Source organism: Aquarana catesbeiana, linkage group LG05 (assembly GCF_042186555.1).
Source record: "Aquarana catesbeiana isolate 2022-GZ linkage group LG05, ASM4218655v1, whole genome shotgun sequence".
Classification (NCBI taxonomy): domain Eukaryota; kingdom Metazoa; phylum Chordata; class Amphibia; order Anura; family Ranidae; genus Aquarana; species Aquarana catesbeiana.
This window is the reverse complement of record NC_133328.1, coordinates 341,333,968-341,356,379: the sequence shown is the minus strand read 5'-3', so window position 1 is coordinate 341,356,379 and position 22,412 is coordinate 341,333,968. Positions and strand designations below refer to the sequence as shown.

The 22,412-nt window shown below is 41.0% G+C and overlaps 1 pseudogene; it reads left to right on the top strand.

Moving 5' to 3' along the window:
- Window positions 1-2,378: 2,378 nt before the first annotated feature.
- LOC141146373 (5S ribosomal RNA) lies at window positions 2,379-2,497 on the top strand (annotated as a pseudogene).
- The last annotated feature ends 19,915 nt before the right edge of the window (window positions 2,498-22,412 follow it).

Here is a 22,412-nt window from a genome sequence, read left to right as displayed (position 1 = left end):
TGATCCCGCTAACACTGTGTTTTTGGGAACCCTAAACTGCTGGGGATGCTAGTATAGATCTGATCAGATCAGATATTGATCCGTTCAGATACTATACCACCAAGGGAGGTGTATGGTGCGTGCGTGGGTGTTAGCAGTACTGGCGCTAACCTGACGCTGCCTAGGGTGACGCATACCTTATCTGACCCTAAAACTTAACTTATAACACTGCCGGGCGATTAGGGGGTTAAACCTTTATAAGGTAATAGACAGCAGGTGCCCTGACACTATAATAAATAAACTAACTAACCAGAGTCACCCGTAACAGTTATACATGATCACTGGTGAAAGGGTTAACTAGGGGGCAATCAGGGGGTTAAAACCTTTATTAGGTAGTATATGGGGGTCCCTGTCGCTATAAAACACTCACGGCGAACCTATATACTTACCTCCATAACTAGCATCACCTGTGTCACTAATACAGCGATCAGAAAAACGATCGCTTAGTGACACTGGTGACGGGGGGTGATCAAGGGGTTAACCTTTATTAGGGGGAGTTAGGGGGGTATCCTAGACCTAAAGGGGGCTACCACTAACTGCCCTAACACTTATAACTGTCACAAACTGACACCAATGCAAAAAAAAACTGCTATTGGTGTCACTGTGACAGGGGGTACAGGGGGGTGATTGGGGGGTGATCGGGGGATGATGGGGGGTGAAATGTGTGCCTAGAGTGTTCTACTATACGTGTAGTGTTTGGTGCACTTACTTGATGTCTTCTCTCCTCTGCGCCGGAACGAAAAGACCGGCTCGAGGAGAGATGACATCACTTCCTCTGCCGCTGTTTACATTACAGCAGCAAAGGAAGAACGTCATTGGCTGGGAGCTATCGTGAGGGGGTGGCCACGAATGGATGGCCTCCCCCTCACCTCTGATCGCTCCGGGACAAAAGCCGACCGCCTCAGGCACCGGGGGGGTCCGATCGGACCCCCCGCCCGCGGGAGTCAAGTAATGTACCCATACGTTACTTTGCCTGCTCGTGCCATTCTGCCGCAGTATATCTGCATGAGGCAGTCGGCAAGTGGTTAAGTACCGTGACCACACCACTCCCAAACCAGGCATCATTTTGCTGGATTTGGGTCATGCAGCAGGTCTCTCCAACTCTCCTCTAACAAAGGTACTTATTGTTTGTTTATTCATTGCTAATCTTTATATTAAGTATTAATTTATATGGAGACGAAGCAATGCTTTATTTAGTCCTATTGACAACAGACACAGAGCCTCATTCACAATACATTCCCCTATACAGATTTATACATTTTCTCATCCCTTTTGTATCTATATATGTAGATTCAAACTTTCACCTGCTATAAACGTAATATTTCAACTTCATTGAACTTAGCTATCTACAATACCCTACCATTTAATTTATTTGTATTAACCTATTACTCCATCGCAAACAACATTGAGACTAATTCACTAGTACCTGTATGTGAATATCTCTGTACCTGGGTATTTTCTCTAGTTACTTATAAGCGTATTCTTTGAATCTCACCTCTATTCTTGATATCATTATCATAATATGTATATAATCAATGGGCATTCATACACATTCGTATATATATATATATATATATATATATATATATATATATATATATATATATATATATCCCCATATATGTCCCATTATATTTCACTTAATTCCTACTCCCTCATCATATATTAATTACACTTTATTAAGGAGATCTATATATTTAGTTTACTTTCTCTTTACTCCCAGGGATCCCATTTTGCCTCAGTATATTCCTTGGGCCGTACCGCTGCTGTGGAGTGCAGGAGGGACCTCCTTCTCCCAAGGATACCAGTACTCATCCCTTTTTGCATAGATCACTCTGATGCTCTTTTGTTTACCCTAAGACAGCCATCCCACCAGTTCAAATATTTGGTGCTACTCTAATTGTAAGCATTTATGTGAATCAACAAAACATTGTTAAACCACTCTATCAACCAATCGTATGTAAGTGCTACAATATCAATGCCTGAAACATGCAATTCTCTATGATCCCATACACTATAGTATTGTCTAACTGATTTTATATCTTTAATTACATCTTAGATAAACTCCTCCTAATTCTCTACCTCCCTGAAGAAGGACTAGATATATATACCGAAATGCACTGGGTGTGAGGAGGTCTCGTTATATACTTTTTCATGGCGCTATATACGCACTGTATAGACTAATCAATGTCTCATTATAACTGTTTTTAATGTTTTTCTAAAAAATTTGTTTACTTTTATATATTTTTGTATACCTTGCTATATATTTTTCTTATACAATATGAATTAAGTGCCTTAAAAGTCCATTTAGGGGAACCCTTTGTACTTTTGACTCTAAAGCCTATGACCATATAAGCCTGAAAACGCCCAATCTCATTGGATCTTGGAGGCTAAGCAGGGTCAGGCCTGGTTAGTGCCTGGATGGGAGACTGCCTAGAAATACCAGGTGCTGTAGGCTGGGTGCGCTGGAGCCTCAGTTTATGGTTAATAACCAAAAATCTGCAAAGGGGAAAATCCTTCCTTCAGTTACCTGGGAAGTGGTAACAACATATGCCAACCTTTTTTGGGTTGGGGAGCAGTGCTAGAAGAGGCAACTGTCTAAGAGAAGTGGCCCAGATCAGAAATGGCCTTTCCCATTAACATTCTAGAAATTCAGGCAGAGCACTTGGTCCCGAGGGCCTGAATGTTCAGTTTACGGAATTGTCCTGCCAGGATTCAATCCAACAATGCCACACCAATGGCCTATATTAATCACCAAGGGGGCACAAGAAGTTGCGCAGTCCAGAGAGAGGTGAATCATATCCTATCTTGGGCAGAAAACAATGTACTTTGCCTATCTGCAGTCTTCATTCTAGGAATAGAAAATTGGCAGGTGGACTACTTGAGTCGCCAGCAGTTGTTCCTGGGAGAATGGTTCCTTAACCCCGATATCTTCATGTCAATATGTCAAAGATGGGGGATCCCAGACGTAGATCTGTTTGCGTCCAGGTTTAACAAAGAAATCGACAACTTTGTGTCAAGAACAAAGGATCTGCTAGCATGCGGAACAGATGAACTGCTATTCCTGTGGATTCGGTTCTCATTGATTTATGCATTCCCCCCTATTCTGCCTGCGTCCACGACTTCTTCGCAGGATCAAGTAGGAAGGGAAGTCTGTGATTCTTGTGGCCCCCAGCGTGGCCCAGGAAATCTTGGTATGCAGAGATCTTAAAGATGGCGGTAGGGGACACATGGACCCTACCGCCATGGCCAGACCTTCTCTCGCAAAGTCTGGTATTCCATCCTACTTTACAAACGTTAAATTTAACAGGTTGGCTATTGAGACCCACATTCTGGAGAAGCATAGGCTGTCAGGTTCAGTGGGGTCTACTCTGGTTAATGCAAGGAACCTGGCCTACCAGAGTCATATATTATAGAGTCTGGAAGGCATATGTCTCCTGGTGTGAATCCAGGGGTTGGCACCCCAGGAAATATATCATAGGTATAATCCTTGACTTTCTAAAGATGGGATTATAAATAAATCTGGTCTTGAGTACTATCAAGAACCAGGTTTTGGCCTTATCGGTATTTTTTCAGTGACCACTTGCTTTACACTCTTTGGTTCGTAGTTTTATTCAGGGGGTAACGCGGCTTAAAACCTCCAATTAAGTTACCCCTGAACCCTTGGGACTTGAATTTGGTCCTGTTGGCATTACAGAAACAGCCTTTTGAGCTGATACGACATATTCCCTTGATCCTTTTTTGAAAGGAATCTAGTTTTGCTGGTAGCCATATCTTCTGCAAGAATGGTATCAGAGTTGGCTGCTCTTTCTTGTAAAGAGACACATTTAATTATTCACAAGGATAAGGTTGTATTGTGTCCTCATCATAGTTTTCTACCTAGGGTAGTCTCAGATTTTCATTTGAACCAAGATATTGTTCTACCTTAATTTTTTCCCAGAACCCCGTTCTGCAGAAGAAAAGTCACTACATTCTCTTGATGTGGTGAGAGCAGTCAAAATCTATTTAAGAGTGACTGTTCAGATTCGAAAAACCGATGTTTTGTTTGTGTTGCCTTAAGGTCCTAAAAGAGGACAGGCAGCATCGAAATCTTCTATTTCTAAAGAGATTCAACAAGTGATTGTTCAAGCTTATGGTTTAAGGAGGAAAGTTCCACCTTTTCATATTAAAGCACACCCCACTAGGGCTGTTAGTGCTTCATGGGGGTGCATCACCAATCACCATGGTTCAAATTTGCAAGGCTTCAACTTGGTCTTCAGTACATACATTTAGCAGATTTTATCAGGTGAATGTAAAAAGGCTTGAGGATATCGCCTTTGGGCGTAGTGTGTTGCAGGCAGCAGTATAACTCCTCTAGTCTCATGTTGCCCTAATTCTCCCTCCCCTCAGTTGGCATTGCTATGGGACATCCCACATAGTAACTACTATGGCTCTGTGTCCCGTGATGTACGATAAGAAAATAGGATTTTTATAACAGCTTACCTGTAAAATCCTTTTCCTTGAAGTACATCAAGGGACACAGAGGTCCCGCCCCTCTTTCTAGTATACGCGTGTATTGTTTTGCAAAAACTGAGGTACTCCCAGTAGTGGGAGGAGTTATATAACGAGATGGACTTCCTGTCTTAGGTGCCAGTGTGCCAGTGTCCATCACCTGAAGGTGGCCTATAACCCATAAAGTAACTACTATGGCTCTGTGTCCCGTGATGTACTTCAAAGAAAAAGATTTTACAGGTAAGCTGTTATAAAAATCCTACTATGTCGCACTTACTTTTGTGGGTGCGTATTCCTGCACAGAACTTTGTTAAGACCTGATCACAGCCATTGTTTGCCTGGCTGCAAAAACAGACACCATCTGCAGCACTGCCCTTGCTTGCCCAAGCTTGCTTCTTGAATGTGTGACAGAGATGTGCCAGCATTGCTAAAGTGCAGGAACAATACAAAAAAGGTACTTGCAATTGTTTACATACTGTAACATTCAGACAGCAGACATACAGTGGTGCTGTGACAAAGCCTAAATGGTAAGAGACAGTGTTGTGGGCAGTGACTCAAGTCATTGCTGATTCCTACTGGCTCACAGCACAGGTGTAAAGTAGCACAATGAACATTGACTCACCTACATACACTGGTACAGAGGAATAATAGGCATAGGCAAAGATGGGGGTCACTACCAGCAGCACTGCCTCTCCCTGTCATAATGTGCCTCTGTGTATGAAGTTAGCCAGTACTGTTAAAGTGCTGGCACATCAAGTAAGACCATGTCACAAATGTCCACAGAGTAAAAGCTCTCTGTTATTTAATGGGTGATCAAAATGGAATCATGAATGTTTCCCTCCTCAGACAGGAGAGTGTACAGCAGTAGCACCAGGTCACCTCTCCCTGCCTGAGCATGCATTTGTTCTTGCTGTGAGCTGATATGTGTGGAGAATGATAGAGGGTTATAAACCCCTCTGCCACATTCAACACACCTGCTCACAGCACTGCCTTCTACCTTCAAGCTATCCTCAAATGCCTTTGGGAGTTGTAGGATTGCAGGGCACACCTACAGTATATACTGTATAACAGAAGTAACATAGAGCACCTGGAAAATCCCTCCAAATGACTGTTGCAAACTCTAGTTTAGAAGCCCTAAGATAATGTCAAAGAGGAAAAAAGTATGAAAAAGCACCAGATGAAAAGATGAGTGTAATTTTAATTGAGAGCCTCCTTCAGCACAGGGGAAGGGAGGTAAGGAGCAATTTTTAACATTTTTCTGGAGTACAAGTGTAAGTAAAAAAAATGAATAAAAGCAAATGGCAACTTTTAGAAGGTCTAGTGATAACTTGATAACCAATATGGTTCATTTTTATTGGATGGTAAACATACCCCCTACTATTTCTTTATGTGTGAAATGAAACAACATTATGCTAAAGGAAACCCATCCACATGTTTGCAAAAAGTGCTGCTCACCACCAAATGTACAACAATACCATGAAATAACATTATAGGCTTTCTTAGACATAGTAGAATGGGGCCATGGAAAACTTCCTGAATTGGGTCCACATTAACTTAATGGCATCAAAAAATTAGGCCCAACAAAAACTCTCTTTGAAAGCACAGGAATCATATCTCTTTATACAATGTATAAAAAAACAAGCAAAATATTGCTTGGCGCACAACAGTTGGCTAAATAAAATTGACTGGGACAATGATGAGGAATGCAGCTCTCTCTCTCTCTCTCTCTCCCTCTCTCTCTGTATATATATATATATATATATATATATATATAAAGATATATCAGAAAATATCAGAAGCAACAAAAAATGTGTACATAGTTTCCCTGGAGTCCAATAGGATAAAGGTACAGTAAGTTTACAATCAAATAATAATCTCAAAAGTCCTGGAAAATCCCAGTTGAAACAGTTGCTGTACACACCTGTAGACCTTAAGGTTATATTCTGTTCCATGGCTGACAGGCTGTTGTAGAAATGGCAAGTCTCTTGTCTGATCCCAGACCTTGCACTGAAAATGATACAATGGGACATAAATGTGATTGTCAAAACTGGCATTTCTATTAAAAACATAATATCTACTCACATCTAAGAAATAGAAGGGTTTACAAGCCAGCCTGTTGGTCTGATGGCACTTTCCTGATTCTATAGAAAGTATTGAGGGGGAAACAACAGCCAAAGCTTATCACATAGGAACCCACAAATAGGTGGCCACAGGTGGCATCATTACTGTGTATTGGCTTGACCCGCCAGTGCAGTGTCCACTTCCAAGTATAAGGTGCAGTCTCCAAGGCGATGCATTTTGAGGACACTAACAGAGGACAAGCCTAACAGAGGGAGACTTATGTAGTGCCCACACTTGATAAAGGTCTGATTATAATTTTTGACATATTCCTGTGGAAATACAATGATTCCCTCAACCCTAAGAAACCTACTTAAATAAAACAGTAGAATATACACCATTATTTCAAAAATTCTAAATATTATGTGCCATCCAATAAATCACAAGAGTGTCAAAACATAAAAATAAACTTTTAAAACAATAATCACAAAAATGTAAAGTTTATAAATATATATCATGACTAACCCTATTCCACAGGAAATGTTTCTAGATGCTCAGTGCTGGACACTGGGTCAAGGATCAATTTGGAGGCCTAATGGTGCGAGTACCATCTCTTCTTATTGAAAAGTGTGTTTGATATCTTTGGTTTGAGATCAGTTCTGTCCGGTAAGAGGCTTGGCTTGGGTACATGGACTATTCACAATTTATAATTATGAACATTATATGTTCATGATAATTGTTTTAGAAATATATTTTTTATGTTTTGGAACTATTGCGATTAATTGGATATCACATAATATTTAGAATTTTTGAAATAGGGGTTGATACACAAGATTTAATTGATACATGCACACCTTTTTTCTGTTTGCAGTCGGTAGCTTTTTTTAATCTAAGTGTGAGGATTTTTTTTTATTATAGAATATACACAATTCCCTGTTCCCTTACCCTGGTTGACAATTCCAAGCAGCATGTGCAATACTAAGACCCCAGCAGTAATAAATAAAGTAACCATAACTTGCTTCACTTTTGGTTGGCTTTAAGCCCCCAACCATCTATTTGGGTTACACTTCTTTGTGGAATTGTGTAAGAATTGTAATTAAAGCTAATTAATTACAAGAAAGACTCCAATATGTAAAAACAGAAAATATTTGCAAATGACACATTTTCCATATTCTGAAAGGCAGCCCATTTCATCTTCTGATTCTTTTCTGTTGTCATAGTTCTAAGTTTTATTCTATTTAAGTGTTCTTGCATAGCAAGACCACTTACTGTTATCTCACATATATATTATTCTTATTATTATAGCCAAATTTACCACCCTAACTCCTCCCACAGTTTTTACACTACATAGACAAGTAATATACCGAAACGTGCGGATTGTTCCCGAATGGTGTGCTATTACTTTGTGGAATGTTTCGCCGAATGGTTCACGAAATATTGTCGTTTTTGCGGCGAAATTGGTCCCATAGGAATGAATGGGGAAACTAGAGTGGGAGATGACAAAAGCTGAAAAATCAGAACATGATTTCTAAACTGCCGCCACTCCCTCATTTTCAAGCCCACCTACACAAATCTTATATCAAAACGTTCAGCTATCCCTGCTGCCACTAAACATGTCCACGGCTAAGCCATAGTCCTGATAGTTTTCACAATATGACCATTTGTTTGTAACTCACGCCGTCCATTGACATTTATTGAAACTACACTCTAGCCCCCTCCAAATTTGAAGGGCAATTTCTAAACTGCGACCGTGCCTTCATTTTTAATATTTCACAGACATACTATACATCAAAATCTAGGTCTGGGTCTTGTGATTCTCACAATATAAAGATCTTCGCTGTAGGATGTATAGTTTTTAAAATACGGCCATTTGTTTAGAGGTCATTTCAGGAAATTTTAGCCATTAATCAGAGTGTACTGTTAGTGTTTGTTTTGTTGCCATGGTTACCAAAGCTTCTGTTATACACAGGGGGGGAAGGTGGCTGGAGCATCTCAGCTGATTACAGAGCCCGGGGGTGGGGACAGACACACCATGTACTGATTTATAATAGAGGAATATGATGGGGCAGTTTTGATGGGGTAATTCTGATGGGGCAGTTTTGATGAAGTAGTATTTGGAAAGCATAAACAGGGCATGAGCGTTGCTAGGAAACAGTGGTTGTAAACACAAGATGCTGAGACACCCCAAATGCATGTGACTTCATCTGCTAGACTTGATAATGCTTGTAGACTCCTCCCACAGTTTTTACACTACAGAGACAAGTAATATACCGAAACGTGCGGATTGTTCCCGATTGGTGTGCTATCACTTTGTGGAACGTTTCACCGAATGGTCCACGAAATATCGTCGTTTTTGCGGCGAAATTGGTCCCATAGGAATGAATGGCGAAATGTTCAAAACTAGAGTGGGAGGTGACAAAAGCTGACAACCCCATGATCAGCCAAAACATTATGACCACCCCATGATCAGCCAAAACATTATGACCGCCTCATGTAAAAAAAAAAATATTTTTGAAAAAAATAAAAATTAATTTTTGAAAAAAAAAATATTTTTGAAAAAAAAAATATTTTTGAAAAAAAAATATATTTTTGAAAAAAAAATTACTTTTGAAAAAAAAAAATTAAAAAAAAAATCATTTTTGAAAAAAACAAAATTCATTTTTGAAAAAAAAAAATTCATTTTTGAAAAAAAAAATCATTTAAAAAAATCATTTTTGAAAAAACAAAAAAACAAAATCATTTTTGAAAAAACAAAAAAAAAAATCATTTTTGAAAAAAAAAATCACAAAGCTCTGAGGGGAATTATAGCTCCTCTCACACAGCTCTAAGGACAATTATAGCTTTATAGCTCCTCCCACACAGCTTGGAGGGAAGTTATAGCTCCTCCAATACAGCTTTGAGGGGAATTATAGCTCCTCCCACACAGCTCAAAGGGGAATTATAGCATTATAGCTTAGCATTATAGCTCCTCCCACACAACTCTGAGGGGAATTATAGTTTCTCCCACACCGCTGTGAGGGGAATTATAGCTCCTCCTACACAGCTCTGTGGTGAATTACAGCTTAGCATTATAGCTCCTCCCACACAGCTGAGGAGAATTAGAGCTCCTCCCACACAACTCTGAGAGGAATTATAGTTTCTTCCACACCGCTGTGAGGGGAATTATAGCTCCTTTTAAACAGCTCTGAGGGGAATTATAGCTTCTCCCACACAACTCTGATGGGAAATGTAGCTTCTCCCACATAGCTCTGAGGGGAAATATAGCTTCTCCCACACAGCTCTAAGGGGAATTATAGCTCCTCCCACACAACACTAAGGGGAATTGTATCTCCTCCCACACAGCTCTGAGGGGAATTATAGCATTATTGCTCCTCCCACACAGCTCAGAGGGGAGTTATAGCTCCTCCCACACAGCTCTGAGGCAAATTATAGCTCCTCCTCCAACACAACTCTGAGGGGAATTATAGCTCTTCGAACAAAGCTCTGAGGAGAATTATAGCTCCTTCCACAAATATCATCATGCCATCTAAAGGAAAGAGATCTAAAGCTGCAAAGATACGCTGGACTAAACTGGATCCGGAGCCCCACAGCAGCATAGTGGATATGGAGGTTTGTGACAGTGAATGTGCCCAGGAGGTACATAGTGAACCTGTGGTGTCATTTTCATGTTCAACTCAGTGTCAAGTTCAAGAGCACAGTGACAGTGTGATGGGCACTTCTGAAAACCATGGCATGCAAGAACCATGTGTACCAAGTGAGATTTCTGTGCAGGCATCATTTCATCAGGGTCATCATGGCTATGGAAGGTTAAGGAACAAACAGTGTACATGCATGGCTCTGACATTTTTGGCATACCACAGTGAGCTTGATGATGTGAGAAAGGGTGATCTTGATCAAATACTGAAGAAGGGCAACAGCTTGTATGGCTCAACAATAAAACAGCTAAAACAAAGAAATGTCTATCAGCATCAACACTTGACAATGGAAGAAGTGCCCCTCAGAGTCAACACTGACAAATATGAGTATAACGTTGTTAAATCTCCAGTGTTATCGGGATGTATGAGAGACACTGTAGACGGTGACAACCAAGGTTGGTTTGTTGACCTCTCCACAAGACTTCAGTGCCTCAATGCAGATGTTACACATGCACTTTTTATAGTAGTGCCATATTGCATTGCATTGTTCAGAGACAAGTCTGGGAGATATGGACTGTTTGATTCTCATAGTCGAAATAAGGATGGACTTCCTGCCACTGGAAAAGGAAAAGCTGTTATGATCACTTTTACACATTTGAGTGATATGGGGGCAAGGATTTATAAGTTGTATGAATTGCTCCTTACAGACACCAGAGGCCCTATTGATGGACTGCAGTATGACTTCATGCCAGTCTCATTTCATCGTGCAAGACGTCTGTCAGATGGTTTGCTGTCCCCACTGGTGCAATCTGACAAACCACATAATGCAAAGCATGTGGAGAACAAAGTGACACAGATGACCAAAGATGTAACACACACTGGATTCCCAGCCAGCAAGCATTCTCCACGGTCAGTTGATGCGAAATCCTCACAGGGCATATGGAAGGACAGTAAGGCATTGTCCAAATTAAATGCACAGAGACGACAAAAACTGAAGACAAGACACAGAAATGAAAGAAGGCGTGATTTTCAAGGCTACAAAGATGTCTGTCACCAATAAGAAAAGGACATACATCACCAGCCGATACAGAGCAGATGCCTCCAGGCTCACCTGCCTACACCTATCCATTCAATGCATGTGCTTCCACTGTGGAGACACTTATAAATTTAGTAGTGTTAGGACTGCAAGTATACAGGGTGCCTTGACGAGGCCTTGCAGCTTTCACATGCGTTTGCAAATGTGTGCTAACTAAACCCCTGCTTTTAACATACGGTTAGACAGGCTAATTTGGTTGGTCAGCAGACTGGTTGGTGAGTTGAGCTATGGAATTGTCTTTGTCTTACATGTATATGCCCTCCATGTGCTCCTTACTGTGAAGGCCAGTTATGGGTGTGGGCGGTGGCCAGTGTTTTGTTACAGAGCAGATGCTGATTTTAAGTTGAAGCAGAAGCAATATATCATTCGCAAATATGCAACAGATGCCAATTTCAACTTGAAGCAGAAGCAATACATCACCAGAAAATATGCGACAAATGCAGATTTCAACTTGAAACAGAAGCAGTACACCACCAGAAAATATGCGACAAATGCAGATTACAACTTGAAGAAGAAGCAATACATCACCAGAAAATATGCCACAAATGTCGATTTCAAGTTGAAGCAGAAGCAATACATCACCAGAAAATATCATAATGATCCTGCTTTCAGAAAACTTCACTTGCAACATTGCATGAGTTACATGAAAATGAAGCGTCAAACTCAAGCAGATTTTCGCATAACCCATAAGATGCAATGTGCCTTCAAAATAAGAATGAAATACAGACGATGGACTCGTGTCATGCGGGAATGCAGTCAACCAGTGGACAACAGCCTAATGCAGACAGCTATATCCACTTTCCATGAATGCATTAAAGCTGGGCCAACATTTGTGTGCACGATGTGTCATCGCACCCTTTTCCCTAACCAAGTGAAACATTGCATTCACAGCAATTACAAGAAGAATCTACACATTGTTGCTGCCTGTTTGACAGGGAAATATGTCCATGTGTGCAACAATCACTGTCAAGGACCTGAACAATGCACCGTACCAGATGAAAGGACCAAAGAATGGATTTGTCACAACTGTGATTTACATTTAAAAGCAGGACACAAATCATCCATCGCTGTAGCTAACAACATGGAGCTGGCGCCCATTCCCCCAGAGCTCTGCGATTTGAATGTGCTGGAAAGACAACTTTTGGCCAAAATACTGCCATTTGCCAAGATCATCACACTTCCCAAAGGTCGACAGGCAGCTATACATGGCGCTGTAGTGTGTGTGCCATCCGAGGTGGAAACCACGGTCAATACTCTACCAAGATCGCACAGCAAATCCCAGTTACACAGAGTGAAGCTGAAAAGACATCTGACTTACAAAGGCCACCAGCTGTTTCATTATGTCAACATGGGAAATGTAGTAGCAGGTCTGTCAAAACTCATTGACACACACCCCGACTACAGTGACATTTCAATTAGAGTGGATGAGACAATCGCTGATGATGATGATAATGATGATGGGATGGAACTCAACAGTTGTGACGAAACTGAAATGATGGAGATACTTGAACGCATCGAAAATTGTGATCCATCAGAGGTACAGTCTGCATGTTTACCGGCTGCTTCTGAGCAACAGGAAGGCCATGACCAACAACCTCCCAATGCAGAGGATGAGAAGGATACACTAAGACCTGGAATTGGCCTAGACAGTTGTTTGCAGCCATCTGACCTTGGAGAGGAAGCACTGACACACGGTGATGGAATATTCAGCATTGCACCTGCACAAGAAAACACACCTGTCAGCTTCTTTAAAGTTCCTAGGCTTGAGGCAATGGCTTTCCCTGTTCAGTTCCCTACTGGACAGAATACATTGGACCAGGCAAGACAAGTCAAACTGTCCCCGAGCATGTATTTCAATGCAAGGCTTTTTTGTGTTGATAGTCGTTTTGCAAGAGACACAAGCTACCTCTTCTTTGCGCAGTTTGTCACAGAAACACACATGGCCAAAAGCAGCATGTCCATCCAGTTAAGGAAAGGAAAACCCAATACCAGGGATGGACGGAAAATATCCAACAAGCTGCTACAGGACAAGTGTGAGGTTGAGAGGTTGGTGCGAAACCGAGATGCCACAAGGTTCATGCAACCACTGAGAGGGAGTCCAGCTTACTGGGATAAAAATCTGAAGAATTTGCTAGCCATGGTCAGACAATTGGGTAAGCCAACATTTTTTCTTACCTTCTCTGCTGCAGAATTCAGATGGCCAGAGGTAATAACGGCAATAAAGGCACAACAAGGTCAAAAGGTGGATTTTGCGGGGCTAGACTGGGCTGAAAAGTGTGACATTCTTCGAGGCAACCCAGTGACCACCATGCGCATGTTTGACAAACGGGTTGATGCTCTGATGCGAGAGCTGCTGTTGGGTCCTGCACAGCCAATTGGTGAAGTTATCGATTACTTTTACCGGGTTGAATTTCAGGCGAGAGGGAGCCCTCATATACATTGTCTCTGTTGGGTAGCAGGAGCTCCTATATTTGGACAAGACAGTGATGACAAGGTGTGTGCCTTTATAGATCATAACATCTCATGCCAGCTGCCTGATGAAGCCAAACAGGCCTTACTTCACAGATTTGTAACAGAACTTCAAATGCACAGCAGATCTCATTCAAAATCATGCAAGAAAGGTAACAGAGTATGCAGATTTGGATTTCCAAAGCCACCTATTAGAAAAACGAGGATAACTTACCCGATGCCAGAAGAACAAGGAGATTGTGCAATGAAACCACAAGCAGCCAAAAACAAACTGAAACCAGTCTGGGATTTGCTTAATAACCCAAAAGTGCAGCTTGAAGACATGTCACAGCTACTGGCACAGTGTGATATGACTTTGAATCAGTACAACTCGTACATTCAGGCATTGACCTCCTCAAGCGTGATTCTAATGAAGCGTGATGTCAAGGACTGCTGGGTGAACAACTACAATCCACATTTACTGACGGCCTGGAACGCCAACATGGACATCCAGTACATTCTTGATGAGTATGGTTGCATCATGTACATGTTGTCCTACATATCCAAGCCAGAACAGGAGCTGAGTGACTATCTCAAAACAATAGTCAAAGAAATGAGCCCAGAAACAGCGACAGAACGAGAAGAAATGAAAGAGGTTCTTCAGGCTTATTCAAAACACAGAGAGGTCAGCGCCCAGGAGTCTGTGGCCCGTACGTGCAGCTTGAAAATGGATTCTTGCTCACGTGAGGTTGTTTTTCTGCCAACTGGGGACAACGCACTGAAAATGAGTCTCCCGCTCAGTGCATTGCAGAACAAACCAGCCGATTCTCTTAATGTGTGGATGACGAGTTTTGTCGACAAATACAGAGCCAGACCCGAAACACCAGAGTTTGAGTCCATGTGTCTGGCAGACTTTGCATCCCATTACAGGGTTGTCTATGGCAAGCAGAAGGAAGATGGCAAGCAAAAGGAAGACAGCAAGCGTGTCAGCCTATTGAATGAAATGGGAATGATTCAAAAACGCACGAGAGGGAAGCCTGCAATCATCAGGTACGCACGCTTCTCAGAGAAGAAGGACCCTGAGAACTACTACGGCAGACTGCTTAAACTCTACCTCCCCCACCGTTCAGAGTCATCACTGAAAACTGTAAGGTTCCCAACACACCAGGATTTTTACAAAGGCGCCTGTGTGAGCTTACCAGGAGAAGAAGCAATCCGAGCAGTGTCTGCAATTGTTACCAGCAACCAAAAGAAGTTCGAACAACACAACAAAATTGTGGAACAAGTCTTGGATGACTTTGTAAAAAACGGCCCTGTTGAAGATGCTTGGAACACCTTTGCCCCAGAAGCTGAGTTGGATAGGTTGGAATGTATAGAGGAACGCAAAGAAGGGGAGCCACTTCATGAGAATGAACAAGATGATGTTCCGGAGTATACACGTCACAAACAAACAGGTGGTATTGCGCTTACTGTGAAGGCCCCACAAATGTGCCCTGATTTCCTTCGGAAAATGTACAGAAACCTTAACCGGACACAAGCTCAGACATTCTACTCAGTTTGTGACTGGTGCACTAACCGTGTGCGTGGCCTAAATCCTGACCCATTCTATTACTTTGTCACTGGTGGTGCAGGGACAGGCAAATCACACCTGATAAAGTGCATCTATGCTGAGGCGACAAAGATACTCTGTAAACTTACCAGACTACGTGAGGAAGCAGACATATCCATGCCCAGCGTTTTACTAACTGCATTTACAGGAACAGCAGCTTTCAACATTTCAGGCAACACTTTGCATTCTCTGCTGAAGTTGCCAAGAAGCTTGAAGCCACCCTACCAAGGACTTGGAAATCTAATAGATGAAGTGAGGGCACAGCTGTCAAATGCGGAGATCATTGTTATTGACGAGGTGTCAATGATTTCAAAGCCTCTGTTTGCCTACATCAACTGGAGATTACAGCAAATCAAAGGCAGTAAGAAACCTTTTGGTGGTATGTCAGTACTAGCAGTAGGAGACTTTTACCAGGTCCCCCCGCTGGGAAAAAGTAAGCCACTCTGCGTGTTTGAGGAAAATACCAATGACGTCTGGAAAGACAACTTTCAGATGATCACGCTGACAGAGATCATGCGACAGAAGGATGACATTTCATTTGCTGAGCTTTTGAATAGAATCAGAGTCAAGCAGAAGACTGTCACCTTAAGCAATGATGACAAAGCTCTGCTTGCTCAGGCTTTTACAGATCCCACCCACTGCCCTAATGACGTGCTACACATATTTGCCACCAACAAAGAGGTTCACAAACATAATGCTGCAACTGTGTCTGTTCTCCATTCAAACAACACCAACATAGATGCCGACGATTACAGAAAAGACCCTAAGACAGGAGTGATGCTGAGGCAACACCAACCTTTCAAAGGACACAAAGACAATCTGATTGACACACTGCAAGCAGCTGAAGGTGCCCGTATCATGATCACAAGAAACATTGATGTAGAAGACGGGCTTGTTAACGGGACATTTGGCAAGATTGCAAGAATAATCATCCAGACTGAGAATGGTGCTACTACGGTAAACAAGCTTGGGCTTGTGCTGGACAATCCAAATGCAGGACAGAGATACCGTAACAAGTCGTCTTGTGATGCTGACAACTTGGTGTACATAGAAAGGGTAGAGGAAAACCTGAGACAGAAAGGAGTTGTTCGCAGGCAGTTCCCCCTGAAGTTGGCTTTTGGATGTACGATTCATAAGTGTCAGGGGATGTCGATACAGTCGGCAGTGGTCTCATTGAAACGGGTCTTCCAACCGGGAATGGCCTATGTTGCTCTGAGTAGAACGACTACACTACAAGGACTGTACATAACCGACTTTGATGAGAAGAAGATCTTTGCTGATCCTGAAATCACAGCTTCCCTGGATTCAATGAAGAAAGCATCACTGGAAAGTGTTATGCCCCTCTTAAAGTTTCTACAGACAACAGACAAACAGCAAACATTAACAATTATCCATCACAACACGGAAGGATTACCAGCTCACATTGAAGATATCAAATCTCACCATGAGTTGACACTTGGAGATGTTTTATGTTTCACTGAAACTCATCTCTCAGGCTCTTCTGTTGCTGAAAGTCTCCAGCTGGAGGGCTACAACCTGTTCAAACGCAACAGACACCTCTCGTACACAAACCTTCCTGACATTGCAAGTAAAAGTGGCGGAGGTGTCGCCTTGTATGTCAGAAACCATTTCAAGGCCTATGAAAAGCAGTATCATCACAATGTGACTGACTTGGAGTTCTTGGTTGTCAAACTGGAGTCCCCTGTACAAGCTTTGTTCGCTGTCATTTACAGGCCACCGGATTACAGTATTGGCCAATTCCTTACTAACCTGCTGGGCCTCTTGGAATCTTTGGAAATAATGGATTGCCAACCTATAATACTCTGTGGAGATTTCAATGAAGATTTTCTGTGCAGAGAAAAGAAGCCAATATCTGACCTTCTTCACTCAAGAGGATATACTCAACTGGTCTGGGCAGCCACCACAGAAAAAAACACACTGTTGGATCACATTTACATCTCCAGGGTGCAGCAGTGTCTCCAGTCAGGAGTACTGCACAGTTATTACAGCTACCATTATCCTGTGTATTGTGTTTTGAGCAGTGGTTGTGAACACGCTTAGAGCCTGCATAAACAGGGCATGAGTGTTGCCAGGAAACAGTGGTTGTGAGACAGTGGTCATCAAACAGATAAAGTGGCAATGAGGGTCAGTTTACGTGGCCATAGTTATGTGGGACCATTTACAATTAGCTAAACATCATTCTCTATATTTCATGTTCGGTGTACTTGTTAGACACTGAACTCACTTACTCCCCCCCATCCATCACAGACATCTGTCCTCATCATATAGTAAGAGGAATACCGCGCTGTAGTGCACCCAAAAAGGGTACCTGTTCGTGAAATATTGTGAATGACCAAATAGGGGATAACCAAAATAGTGATGAAAATTAATTAGTGAAAAAAAATTAAAAAAAACTACATAATAACAAAAGCAGCCACTCTATGTGAGATACACACACTAATACAACAATATAACAAATATAGCAGCGCTGTAAATAGGAGTAAATACTAGTACCAGTGTTGAATAGGACTAATTGGTTAGAACCCAAATTAAATAACTAACACAGTTCTTGAAACCTAAATCAATAAGTGTTCACTGGACAGTCCTAACACAGTGAATAAAGTCCAAATAAATGTTGTGAAAATACATAGGCTCAGACCCCATTTTTTTAAAGCAGGAAATGTAAAATAGAAAAAATTCCTCCACCGCACCACGGTGGTAGCTGAAAATAAAATGCGCGCTTACCAAACGGCAAGCACAAGGGGGCTTGCGACCTTAACCCGGTCAGGGCCTTTCATTGGATGGGCTTCTAGGAAACGACATGCCACTTCATACAGCCAAAGGGTGATGATACCACTAGTCCACCAAGTCACAGGAAATCACTCTTATCATGGAGATTAATAAAAGACTCCTAGCTGGGGGGTTGTTCTCATTTAGGGGTACCCCGGGAAAAGAGAGGGAAACAACATAGCGTAATCCTGGTTTTGAGGTTTATTAAAAGAATTAAAATAACACTTACAGTGTAGCAGATTCAAATAAGCATAAGAAGCCGGCTGGCTAAAACGATCACCCGTCCTACAGACGGTAGATGCAGCACGTCAGCTCGCCCTATCACACTGTCCTCATCACACTCACCCTCTCCTTCCTGTGCTATAGCCTGCTTGCTGATTAGTAAGACAAAGAAACAGCAAGGAGCAAAACTGCAGAGAAACTGAAAATTTGTAAGGGTTTAAAGTATATGCTTTAATGAATTGCCTTGTATCCAAAAAGTTCAAAAAGTTGACTGTTCAAAATGTTAATGTTAATGTATAACGGAAATATACCGCCAGTTCGCTTGTGATGCAATATATTGAAATTATATGTACACTGTGTAAACTGTTTTTGACACACTTGATTTTGGGACGCGAGTCCGTCAGGTGCTATGCTTTGGCTGGGGCGGAATAAATCCTGGTAACCCTTAAGTCTGTGTCCGACAAAGTCATTTACTGATATTTCTACCTTCTACATCATTAGCACTTGTGCACTTTTTAAATTTGATCAATCAATTGGTTAGTGTAATGTTTACTATCTTTACTCACTACAAACACTCCACACAGTTACTCTGCCCATCTGCCCAGTTCAACCTTTCCACAGTTACTCCAACCACACAACAGTTACTCCAGGCACTCCCCCCAGTTACTCCGCTCACTCCAGATGTAGAGGCAAGAACACTTTTCACAATTTCCCCAGAAATTGTACCTTTTTCTAGTTTAAATTATTGTGCTTAATTTAAGAGGAAATGCAGGGTATCTTTTCTTACTATGGCTCTTGACAACTTCTCTTGCTGCATCAATTAAACACCAGCAATCGCCCTACAAGGGCACTCTTCTCCTTGTTATGTTTTGACTGTGTACTTTTTGACAATACAGTAAGCAAGCGTGTGTGCACAAAGCACAGTTTGTATTGGAAAATGTTTGTGCACAAACTATATTGACAGAAGAACATATGTTTGTGCATTGCAGTTTAGTAAATTAGCACAATTACTTTAGTTGTGTGGATATCGTCTATTGCATGTAATTGTGCTCTAGATAATAAAGTGACTAATAAAAACACACTTTTCTTATTTTAATTAGCTCTTGTCTTTTTTTAAATCCTATTTATCACTTGTATAATAGAAAAACGTATCATCAACATTTTGATGTACGAACAACTACACACACAGCATCTATCTCTATGAATTTATTTGCTAATTTATTGCTTGTATGCAATGTTCATTAATAAATGCTGCAAAATCATTGTGATAAGATTGATCCCATCAGTCATAATATGAATTTTATTTACAGCAATGTCCTAAAGCTTTCTATGATGATACATTTATCAGATAGGCCATAATAATGTTTTCATAATTCCTTGAAATGGACAAGATAAAAGCATTTTAGTCTGCTTTTTTAACTACAACCACAGTAAAGAAATCTTAAAAAGGTACTTGTCAAGTTACCAATCTTTATTTCCTTTTCAAGCTTTTCACTTTGTTCTCAATATTGTCAGAATCTATTATTTGACTGATCAGTTCCTGAGGGTTTATGTATGTTTCATGCACTACCCTTCTCATTTCCAAGATGATCTTTTTTTTACTTCATTCAAAGCAGACAATATTATATTGGACCTTTTGATATCCTGACAATTATGTGTTTACACCTGCTAGAGTTCATATAATTGTAGCTACTCTTCATGAAACTTGAATGGTTAACTAAATCATGAAGGTTAAAATGGTGATTTATTAATTAATGCTGGTCTATAAAATAATTTTCAGACTTGACTTATGCAAACTTTTGTACATACTGTATATACTATATGGAAAAATTAATATTCATGTTCCTCATTCTAGGTGCCTTAAGCTGTGATTTGTTTCACCATCATGCACTATGGAAAAGGCATTATTATATTTGTGATATGGTGAAGCATTGTTTCAAAAGAAAAATTTCATATTAGACAATTTAATATAGAATACACATCCATCATTTTGGCAGGCAATGGATAAATATTTAAGCATAATGCCACAATGTGTCAAAACTATTTTAATGCAAAATGCAAAGCTCATCCAGTGAGTACATTTACACCTTGGGTATAAAATGTGATATTTAGTAGTAAATTGTACAGGTTCTCCTGTGAAATGATTTCTGTGAACTTGGAAACAGTCAAGACTGACAAACAGAAGGGTCTCTCTGTTAGGTTCACTCACTACAGACTTCCCTTCAGGGTATACACATGTGATTTAGCATCAACTTCATAGGCCCATGCATCATGTTCACCTGCAGGGGCATGGCTGAGCAAGCTTGCATGTCAGCGAAGGTTAACATGAATCCTGATTGGTCTAATTCCTATTTAAGTGTAATTTATGTTATTTTTTATTTCAATTATTTTTTATTGGTTTTGTAGGAATTATAAAGAACAGAGGGCCTTTGAGAGGTTTCAGCTTGGTGAATAAGATTTATGACCCGCCTAGTGGCATCTGGGGCCTGGCATCCTGGCACAAATCCCACCTGATCTGCCTTCACAAGGGTAAGTAGACAGCACTGAAGTCTAGTGGAGATTAGTTTTACATATATCTTTAAGTCTACATTGAGAAGCGAGATAAACCTAAAGTTCTGTACATATGCAGGGTTCGTTCCCTGTTTGGGTATATTTGCAGTTAACATTTCTGCTGGGAAAGAAGCTTTGGACACAGCAACATTGAACATCTCCTCCATGTATGGAGATAGAATAGATTGAAATAATTGACAATATTCTGATGAAAATCCATCTGGGCCAGGTGCCTTTTTGTGTGGAAGTATTTGTATAGCCTTAAGGATCTCTTTTTGAGTGAAGGGTTGGTTGAGGGTTGACCTATCATCTGGAGACAGAGTAGGCAAGGAGATTGAGTTCAGAAACTCATCTATTAAATCTGGAGTGGGTTGGGGGATGTTTGTGGCTTGTTGTAAATTGTATAGGGATCTATAATAAACACTGAATGCATCTGCCATTTCTTGGGGGTTCAGTAATTTCTTATCAGACTGTGGATGATAGAAGTAGGGTAGTTTTTGCTTAATTATTCTGTCTTTAAGTTGTTGCACTAAAAATTTACTAGCTTTATTGCCATGAAAGTAAAAGTTTGCTTTCAAGGATATTGACTGTTTGTGGTGTTGACTCATTAAACATTTCCTAAGGTCAAATCTCACCTGATTTAGCTGATCTAAGATGTGAGGCTGGGAATTTAGTTTGTGGGAGTGTTCTAAATTTTTTATAGAGGCTAGGATGTCATTCAGCCACTGTGTCATGTTTCTTAGCAATAGAGCTTTGTTTAATACCTTGAATAAAGGTATTGTGAGAATTCCACAATGTGAAGGGATCATCTGTGGATGGAGCATTAAGATAAAAAAATTGTGATGTTTGTGCTCAGAATGGGACATCAGTAATGCATTGTTACGCCATCTGTTTGCTCGTTTCCTCAGTTTTCCCCCTCCCACCATGATGGACACAGCGGCATGGTCTGACCATGTGATATTGCCTATTTCTGACCTGCACACATTTTGCAAAAGAAACGTATCCGTTAAAAAAAGGTCAATACGTGTATAAGTCTTGTGGGCATGTGAGAAAAAGGTAAAGCCCTTCTCTGTGGTGTTGTGAAAGCGCCATACATTTTTAAGCAAGATACACTGTTAATAGGGCAGCGCCAATTTCTCCAGACTTCTCTTTCATATACTCCCAATTAACTCCTATCAGGAATTAATTAAGGGGAGGCTGCAGCCCTTCTGATTATTTTCCTAAGCGCGGACTTCTAATTAAGTATCATATGAGCTTTGCCTCAGACTATTGTAGGTAGGAGACAAACAGTCTGCTACTGTGGGCAAGTCTGACCTGCAATGTAACATCTGAGTCATCTAGATGGTTAGTTAAGGATACTCTGTGATGGGATTAGCCACGAGTCAGCTGTACCTCATTAGCTAAACTATTGTGTGATGTTTTGCGTAAATATTTGGGTCATTGTTAATGTGGTGAGTGACCTTCTCAAGTGCAA